Source organism: Grus americana, chromosome 28, assembly GCF_028858705.1.
Source record: "Grus americana isolate bGruAme1 chromosome 28, bGruAme1.mat, whole genome shotgun sequence".
NCBI classification, from domain to species: domain Eukaryota; kingdom Metazoa; phylum Chordata; class Aves; order Gruiformes; family Gruidae; genus Grus; species Grus americana.
In genome coordinates, this window is record NC_072879.1 from 6,378,078 (window position 1) to 6,388,501 (window position 10,424).

Sequence of the window (10,424 nt, forward strand, 5' to 3'; positions counted from 1 at the left end):
CCCGCCCCAACCGGACTGGCGGCTCGGCCCCGCGCCCCCCGCCCCGCCCGCTCGCGCCCCCTGCAGCCCCGGATCCGCGCCGCAGCCCCGAGCACCGCCCGCCGGCACCCCCTGCCCTGTCCCTGCCCGCCCCCTGCCCTGCCCCGTCCCTGCCCACCCGCCTGGGACACGGACCCGCCAGGACGCTGGGCACACGCACCCGAGCGCGGCCCCACAGGCGCGCCACCCCGGGGCTAGCAGGCACACCGCCCCACGGGCAGGCCACTGGCAGAGGCAGCCCGTGTCCTGGTGTTACCTCCCGCCGCACCCCAGACCCTACTTGGAAGAATTGGCCTGTTCTGCAACACGGCCCCTCTCAGGGGGGCTTCTGAGGTGGTTTTTCTCGGTTCGTTTCGCACCTTCGGTAGCACTGCCCTGTGTAGCACCCATACGTCTTCTGCTAGGACAAGGTCCAAAAAGAGATCCACACCAAAAAAACCCCCAAACAAATAAGGAGGAAAATCTGCTCTGGAGGAGATGGTGTGAAGACAAACCAATTAAAAGTTTTTCAGGAAAAAGTGTAACCCACAACCTGTTATAGATGGCCAAATCTCCTACTGCAGTACCTCTCCGGGGGGGAGAGAGGTGTCTGCCTCCCACTGCTGGTTAACATCTGCCTGGAAACACCGGCTCTGATAATGTATAACTGAGCACCTGGATTTTGGCAGCTGGGTGTTCCTCGCCATTACAGTACCCGCATACTGAAAACCGCTAAGTGCCACAAGGCAGCCTGCCTTCCAAACCACGTCAGAGTAATTAATTTTCCTTTAATGAACAAATGACATACTAGGTTTTTGTTAAGAAACCTGCACGGCCCAGCAGTCCTGAAGCGATCACCATTGAACTTTAAAGCAGCAGCGTCCGTGGAAGCGCACCCAGACCCTGCCGTGATCCGCAGGGCTTGCCGCTCTCCCGGCTGCGTCTGCAGCTCCAGCCAGCACTCGGTTCTGACACCGAACTTCCTCAGTCTATTTGAACTTCCAGTGCTTCCTCCAGCCCACATCTGTGCAACAAGCTGTTGGTAGTTTTATTATTATTAGGGTTTTTTTTTTTTGCAACAGGCCATGCTCATTTGTTTCAAACTCCCTTATGGGGAAAGCAGCAGGGAGCATGAGGAAGGACGTGAGACACGTGTTGCAGGCGAGAGGAAACCTGGTTCCCCGCACATGGGGTGCAGACTCAGGGAAAGAGAAACTTCAAAGAGCCGGCTGCGCCTGTAGGTGCTGGGTTGCATTTGCTTTGTACAGGAAGATTTTTATATTTAAGACACATGACAGTGGGAATTTTGTCTTTAATTTAATCAATATGGAGCCTTTTGTTGCCCCGAAGGCATCCCATCTCTCTAGGGATTGGTTTTGCTTTTGTTGGTTTGTGTTTAACATTGTTTCCTGGGCTCACACTTATGAAATATCTTGCTCTGCTATTGCAGTTATTTCCTGCAATCTTGAACACACAGATCAGAAAAGTTTTAATTGCCAGTATTGATCAAACCCACATTATTTTTTATAAATGCACTTTCCCCTTTATTTTGTCAAAAACCCCAAAAACTCACAACCTGGCCAAACTTAGACTATTTTAACCAAAACCTTGTACTAAAATAGAGCTTCTTGATTAAAAATGAAGTAAGTGTGTAAAGGGAAACTGAGGCACGGAGTGATGCTGTTTGCTCTCATTTAGCACAGCAAATGGGGAAACTGGGAGCAGAATTCGGTGAGGGTGAGACTGCAGCGCTGTGCACCTGACAGCAGAGTCCTAACCCCCGCGCTCTGCGAGGGAACCCACTCGATGGCTGGCAGCTATGGCTGGGAGCAAAAGGAGGAGTAGACTCCTGCCCATATCTCATCCCTCTGCTCCAAACCACCAGTGAACCTCAGCACCAGGGATGGAAACCTGGTAGCCCTCTCTTTCACACTTAACCACTTGATTGTTTCATCTTTCACCGATTAAAATCAAAGCCACGAAAAGGAGTGAACCTCTCACTAAGAAATGAGATCGTGCAAGACACACCATCCACGTTTGGATGCAGCGTTTTGAGAAAGACATGGAGAGACTGGAAGAAAGCCAAGAGGAGCACAGTGAAAGTCATCAGCTGTCTACAAAATGACCTGTGAGGGAAGAGGAAAGAACCAGGGTTGTTTAGTCTCAAGAAAACAGCTGAGATCTCATAATAGCCTTCAAATATGTAAAAGGGAAAGAGTTACCAGGCTTATATTGCAGGAGGGGAGAGAACTTCTTTGTTTTCAAAGATGTAAACTGAGAAGTTAAGCATAGAAACAGACCATGTAGAGGGACTGTGAAATGGCCCTCGATGGCATTTTTTAAGAATAACCTAGAAAAGCTGGGGAGCGGATCCTGCTGTGGGGTGGGGAAGGAGAAGGTGACCTCTTAAACATCCACTGAACCTCAAGCCCAGGGTAACAGTAGTTAGAAAATCAGTTTTCACTGCCAGCTGGTGCAGCAACAGGTTGCAGAAGGGAAGAGGCTTACTCTCCTAGGACTGCATGAAATGTTTGGGTAGAAACTATCTGTTGAGCTCAAGGGAAAATATTCCAGTGCCCCTTTGGGAACGCTGCCAAGGTACAGAGGATAAGGTATTTGCAGATATTGCCACCAGCTGAAAGTGTATTCAGCTGATGGAGAGCCCCTGCCATTCCAGGACTAGCAGATAATTCAAAAATCACCAAAATCGGTTATTGTCAGACATGGAAGCAAGCAACAGGATATCCTGATAGAAAAAACCTCTTCCACTCAGATAACTCTAGTTGAAAGCTTCCTGCTCTGCAGCAAGATATCTCAGACCCAACAGAGGAGCTTATTTCAGAGCAGGATTTGCGAGGGAGCACCCAACCCACCAGCCCCTGCAGAGGGGCAGAATCTGCGGTTGGTCCACGCTACGACCGCAGGAGAAGAGACTCACAAGGGCTGAACGTAGAAGACTGACAGTGCCGAGGGGGTTGTAGTAGCGACTCCCCATCCCATTTCCACTTCCACCTTTCATGACTAAAGCAAAGTGGAGGTACCGGGACAAACACTAAGAAGAGGCAGGCAGGAAGGCAAGCCTTCCCTTTCTTAGAGGAGGTTTGGTAGTTACATCATCAACCCAGAGCTGGAGGTGCTCTGATTTCTGTAGATCCAAAGCCCTGTGAGCTTGGCCGCCGTTGTGCTCTCTAGTGGGAACTCTCCAGGTTTTGAAGGGGGAAGCTTTTATTCCTCTTTTGGGTCGTTGTCTTTTAACTAATTTTTCATCTAATGTATGCGACATTTGGTTATCTCATTCTGAAAAATAACTAACTAAATAATTAAAGAGGCAATGCTAGGATATTAAAAATTAGAAGGATCGTTCATGACACTTGAACAGTAATTATTCGAATTTTAGCAGAAATTTGCCTGAGAATGCAGAAGATATTTCTAACACAGTATTTCCCTGTGAGCGCTTGCTTTTGTGGAAGGAGACATACTAGCAATTAAATCAGTTATATGCTAATCCTAGGGTTAATTAGAGACAAAGCCATCATTTGAAATGCTGAAGAAAACACAAACAGCTAAACAATCACCAAAGCGAACCAGATCCAAAGTCCATACGTTTCTTGCAGTGCCTGTCTGTGCAGGCAGTCGGTATTTTGAATAAATTTTTCTCCTTTAAATGTCTTCTACTCTCATCTGCCGTGCACAGTGCTATCACCGGGGCTTTGCCAAAGGTAACTCTCACTACTGAGAACTGCAGCCTGACAACTCGGGGAGACCGCGGTCCTTAGAGGAATGGGCAACACAGACCCTCGGTTCAAAGCCTCCTGAAGAACTCTCCTAGCCGTGGGAGCAGAGGCTTGCCCGCCCACAGGAACAAGCCAAAACTAGGTCGTTTCTGAAGTCAGCAGCAGCGTATTATGCCCGACCTGTCTAAACATGTTAAACAGGTAAGGAAGAGCAGAGACCTCTAACTGTTCAAGTCTGAGCTTACAATCCTGATGACGTGTGAGCACAGGCTAATATAATGTCCACTTTCAAGGCATGCTTTGGATCAAAATGGATCAGTATCAGTATCTCTATATATAGCACAGGGCTGTGGTTGTCAAACCTACATTCTCAGCATTTCAAGGCACAGTGGCTTTGGTCTTTTGGGAGTCAGCCAGGAGTTCAGGAGCACTGCTGGAGCAGGGGAGTGGGACAGATTGAGGAAATAGCACAGTTATGCCATTATGTCATAAGATTCTGTACCATCCTATTGGATGTAGCAGGGCAGCAAAGTGAGTTTTGCATGTGAAAATTATATTTCCCGCCCTCTCGATTAATTGTCAATGATGCTGCAGAAGCAATGCTAAAGCAATTATTCTGTTAAATAAGTAGTTCAAGCGTCTTGCACAGTGCCACAGTTTAGGCAGGTTTTACAACAGTTTTCCACAGAAACATCATTCAGAAGCCTTCAACCCTGAAGGTGACACCCAAGCAGCACAGCTACTACAACTGAGATTTTTCCCTAAAGAGATTCGAACCTTTCATTACAGTCAAAAATGATAACAGGGAGAAATTTGGCACTAAACCAAGAGAAAAGAGTGATCCTGTTCTCACACAGAGATAAGTTTGTTTGCAAATTCTGGTCTTTGTGGAAAGGGATGAACTTTTCCCCTAAGTCTAAGTCGTCAGACTTATGTATTGTGTATTATGTATTGTGGCATTGTGCTCCCCCCTCCACACACACCTTAAGCCATAACCACCAGTGGAGTCGTGATGGCTACATCCAGTGTAAGACTTTGGGGAACAAACTGGCATAGTTGGCAGAATGGCAAGTAGTGTCACCAATTATTTATGGAGGCACGGAGTGAATCCAAGTCCCAGCTTCTCTGAAGAATGGGCTCGTAGCAATTGACATAATTGGGAAGCTGTTGAAGAACCCCTAAAAGTAACTCTACACAAAGGCAACGTTAAAACCACGGATTAGAGGAGCCCCGGAAATTCTTAAAGCCCATCTAGTTGCGAAATGAGATGAGATCAAGACACAGAAAACAATGAGGAATCAGGTGATAACGCTCAAAATGGCCACAAGCAACTCCCTACATGGGCAGACTTAATGCACGACATGGTTAACTGCAGCTGTGAAATGGACTGGGACGATGCACCAGCTGAAAACCAAAACCTGAAGCCCCAAGGAGGAGATCACAAACTTCAACTCCTCCAGCGCCAGTCCCCAGAAAGGGAGATAACCTATCCCTCCCCCTTAAGGAGGAATCGCAGGCATGAAGCCAAAATGATCCGTGTCTGGAAGGCGAATGGACCTGCCTGTCTGGAAAGTGGAGGCTTATTGGTGGATTGGTAACAATGGCCCATACATTGTAATTCCAGTTGGTCCTCAAGGACAACTGGTGAAATTTTTAATAGATATGGGAGCACAAATTTCAATATTAACACAACAAGATGATGAGAAGCTGGGAGTGTGATCCAGATGGCAAAGAGTTAAGATTACTGATGTGAACGGAGCAAGTATTGCGTGCCAAACCGCCAAGGTCAATTTATGGCTCCCAGGCGAGAAGCTCATGGTGACTACTCGCTTTGCAATTAAAGATCATCATAAAAATATTTTAGGTTTCGATGTTTTAAAAAATTCTTCCCAGTGAGGGCGGTGAGGCCCTGGCACAGGTTGCCCAGAGAAGCTGTGGCTGCCCCTGGCTCCCTGGCAGTGTTCAAGGCCAGGTTGGATGGGGCTTTGGGCAACCTGGGCTAGTGGAGGGTGTCCCTGCCCATGGCAGGGGGGTGGAACTGGGTGGGCTGTGAGGTCCCTTCCAACCCAAACCAGTCTGTCATTCTATGATTCTATAAAAGGGATGAAGCTGGCACCTGCCAAATGGCAGCGTGTGGTTGGTCCTTTGGCTCAGCCATCGATTCCACCCCCCATGGAACTTGGGAGGCTCCAGTGCGTGTCCTCCGTGTAGCCCTTGCACTCCTCGAGTCAAAAATTACTAATGCACCGCAATATCTGATCTCTGCTGTGGTGCGATATGGAATTTCTGAAGTCATAGCTGATTTGGAGAAATGACAAATTATCTCCTGAACCTACTCCCCATGTAACTCCCCTGTCTGACCAGTTTGGAAACCAGATGGGAGGTGGCATTTAACAATAGATTATCGGTGGCTGAATGCGAATACAGCCCAACTGATGGTGGCTGTACCAAGTGGTGTAAACTTAACCGCTACTTTGCAAGCAGCTGCAGACCCAAGGATGGCCAGTGCTAGATATAAAAGGTATGTTCTTTGTGGTTCCCTTGAAGGAGGAGGATGAAGGGAAGTTTGGTTTCACTTGGGAGGGAATACAATATACCTTTAACAGACTCCCACAGGGGTATAAACATCCACCCACAATCGCTCATGCCACACTCGCTGAACTTTTACAATCTCACTCCGCCAAGATGTGAAATTGTACCAATATAGAGATGATATTCTGACTGGAAGAACTTCCCCTGAGAAAGTGGGGGAAGCAGCAGTACGGCAAGCACTAAATTGAGGTTCCACCCAGAAAATTTCAGGAACCAAGTAAAGAAATAAAAATTTTAGGTCCTTGGTGGATAGCAATCAGTGCAGCAATTCCTCCAGGTACTTTAAGGAAAATCAAAGAGCTGCAAATGCCCCCGTCAAGGCAGGAGTTACAACAATTAATGGGAACTTCAGGATACTGGAGGAAGCACGTACCTGGATTTTCTATCATTTCCCATCTATTACACTCACTCTTTTGGAAAGGCAAGCCCTGGGAGTGGAAATTAGAAGATAAAGAGGTGATCAAAACTCTAAATGAGGAATTAAAAACATTATCAGTCACTGGGACCAGTACGTCCCGTCCCCCCCCATCCTGTTATAGCTGAATGGGGTTTAGCCAAACACACTACTTGCTGTAAAACACTACTTGCTGTAACACACTACTTGCTGTAACCTGTTCCAAACTGACCCAATGGGCCAAGAAGACCTTTATTGTTTAGCTCAACTGCATTTAAAGAAACAGAACAATGATACTCTGAATGGGAAAAGGGACTTTAATCTTTAGTCTGAACAGTTAAACAAGTTGAGAAAATACATCAGGGACAACCTGTGCAAACTAGAAAACCATTTAATTTACTAGAAGCAATCCTAAAGGGGACTGCTCCTCCAGAAGGATTTGCACAAAACCCCACTATCAGAAAATGGTATGCCTATCTAACAGGAGTTGCAGAAAATATGCAATTAACTGAAGGACACACAAAGGCTTCCGAATTGCAGATGCCCATAAACACAGACTCTTTAGCATTATTACAACACCCATTCCGGATGCACTGCCCCTCACTGAAGGTACATCAACAGAAAAGATTTAGTTTATGGATGCTTCAGCAAAAAGGATAAACAGTAAATGGCAATATAAGGCCGCTGCATTAGGGATTACCACTGCAAACAAGCAACGGAAGAAGATGAAGGCAGTGCACAAGTAGGGAAAATAAGAGCAGTTGTTTTGTTTGCATAGAATGGAGTGAAAATTATATATCTAGACTCTTATGCCATGTGGGCTGGTGCCACATCAGGGATCTGTCAATGGGAAACCTTGAATTGGGAAGTAAATGGATCCCCAGTTTGGAGAAACAGAGATTGTCAATTATTACTAGATATGGCCAGGAAAATACCTTTAAAGATGGGATGGGTAAAAGCTCATGCTAAGGATAATCAACCAGCCACAAAGTGGAATCAAAAGGTAGATGAGCTAACTAAAATTAGGAAAATCACCTTAAATCCTGAGTGGTATCGACTGGGAGAATGGTTATATCAAAATTTAGGCCACACAGGTAAAGTGTGTTTGCTGCACAGACTAAAGACTAGCCTATAAACAGAAACACTTGTGAAACCATTCTTACAGAATGTCCCCAGTGTAGATTGAAATTACAAGCAGATCGTCCTGCTAAAGCACCACCCCTACTTATCGTTGAAGGGAAAACTTTATGGTCTACATGGAAAATTAATTATATCAGACCATTCCAATCCTCTGCAGGATATCGGTAAATCCTCACAGGGCTGGAAGTAGTCCCCAGCTTTGTGACATTCAATCCACCATCCATCGGTACCGTGCCTATGACTTTAACTAAACTTTGTGGCCCACTTGCCTGGGAAGCTACCGATAGCAGTGGCGCAAAGCACCAAATCAGTGCACAATGGATTTTTCCTTCTTTTTAACAGGGTAACTTGCCACCAAAACAAGTCTAAATTTTCTCTTACAGCACCCTGCAGAATGACAAATGGAAACGCTGTGTTCACGTTACTGTTCCAAACGCTAACGATGCTGACACCCATTGCAGTCTTCTCTATTAGCATTGGGAACTAACCAAGGGCTGTTGGCTGTTCCTGGGTAGGAATTAATGAAAGGGACTGCCAATTGATTGTGGATGCACTTGGCGCAGCCCAAAATAATGTTTCTCTAGCTCTCAGTTGTATCCAAGCTCAATTTTGGAAGCGATCTATGGTAGCAGCAATTATAAAAGAAGGTGAAAAGGGCACCTTACCCCCTGAAATTCAAATGGTAATTTGAAAAAATGCAAATAAACTTGAGAAATCATTCCAATTCTGGTGATACTTAGTCAATTTTACTTATGACCCCATCAACAATAAGGCCACAGCTATTGTCTTAACAATACACAATGCTTGGGTATACACCATATACCCACCCTTTGCGTTAGGATTAACTGACAGTGGAACTATATCCATTAGAAAATAGAGTATGGGCCCAAGAAAACAGAAAAAAATGGTAAACTTTTGACGTCAACACATGCGTTGTACAGGAACAACGAGGATTTCTTTGTGAGAGTAACACCATCCAAACTCAAGACATTTACATTGGCACCGAACAAGATGTTTGTCATTTTGAAATACATCCCACTGAAAACTCTAAAATATATGGGAAGAGGATGTCCTTGTGTGAGAAACCTTTGCGAGTTTATGTTCTAGAAAACATTACAACATATAAGCAACCACTAAAATATTTGTGTTTGTAACCTAACTAAAATAATGGGATGCAATACTAATTATCAGCTCCTGTTATGACTCATCATTTGTTACAATCTAATCACACACTGAGTCAAGATTTATTGGCTACCACCATGAGAATGAATCTTATATTGATGAAGAAACAGCTACAACATGATGACCTGTGTCAATTGCTAGAATGTGTTAGGAATGTTAAGTGGCTAGGTGAGCCCGCAGCCCCAATGTGAGTGGGGCTGCGCGAGGGCCGCTGAGGGAGGTTTCAGGCCAGGCAGCCCTTTTGGGGCTGGCACCTTTGGCCTGGGAGCAGGAGCTGGACGTTTTCAGTTTTGAAGCTGGACTCTGGCAGAGACTGACAGAGATGTAGGGGTCTATTAGGACTGTTAGGGCTTTCGCACAAAAAAGATGCCAGCACGGAAAGATGTTTCTGGCCTGAAACTTCCCTCAGTGACCCTCGCACAGCCCCGCTGCCATCGGGGCTGTGGGCTCGCCTGGCCGCGCAAGGCATCCAAATAGCGCCTTCCGTCCCTCTCCCCCAAAATCAGCGTCCATCCTCCAAACTGGAAATGTCAAGCCCCTGCGATGAACAAAGTGCAGATGTTCTCAGGGGATGGGGGACCAAATGGAGGCGTGCTGAACGGGTGAGAGGACAGAAAAACCGATCAAGGTAACGTATGTGGACTCAGGAAGGGTTCTGAGGGGAAAAGAGGGGCGCAAAGGGCCCTCCCGAGCTAGAACGGGGCTCTGAGGCGAAGGGGATGTCTCGCAAGAGCTCGGCAAAAAGGACCGGAGGAGTCCTGAAGGAGCCTGAGAGACCAAAGAAGCCTCAGAGATAACAACGAAGAACTCTGAAGAGCATCCCAGCAAAGCGCACACGTTGACAGAGTGCCGTTTCGTTCGGCAGATCGCAGCAGTGAGCACGAGCCCTACCGCGCATGCGCCTCGTCCCTGCTGCAGGTACCGCCTTTGGTCAGCGGGCGGCAGCAGCGAGCCGCTTTTTGACAGGCTGGAGAGCAAAAGTGGCCCCAGGGGAACCCGGATCGCCTCGGGACACGTCGGAAGAAGGAGCAGAGGGGGCTTGGGGACAGCCAAAGTGACAAAAGGCCGCTTGGGGACACGGTGAGGAACTTGGCAGGGGATCTGAGCAGAATAGAGATGTCCTCAGGGGACCAGGGACTCAACAGAGGCATCTGAAATGGTGGGGGGGCGGGAAGGAAAAGCGTACTCTGGAGCACAAGAGAGGCTTCAGGAGGCAACGTCATGGGAGCAGAGGGGTCCCAAGGGGGAGCAGGGAGATGAAAGAGGGACTAGGGTTCTCCCAGGCTTTGCAGGGGGACAGGGGAGGCACCTGCTGCCCACTCTCCTGGGTCTTGCAGGGGAAAGAGGAATAGACAGACAGACAA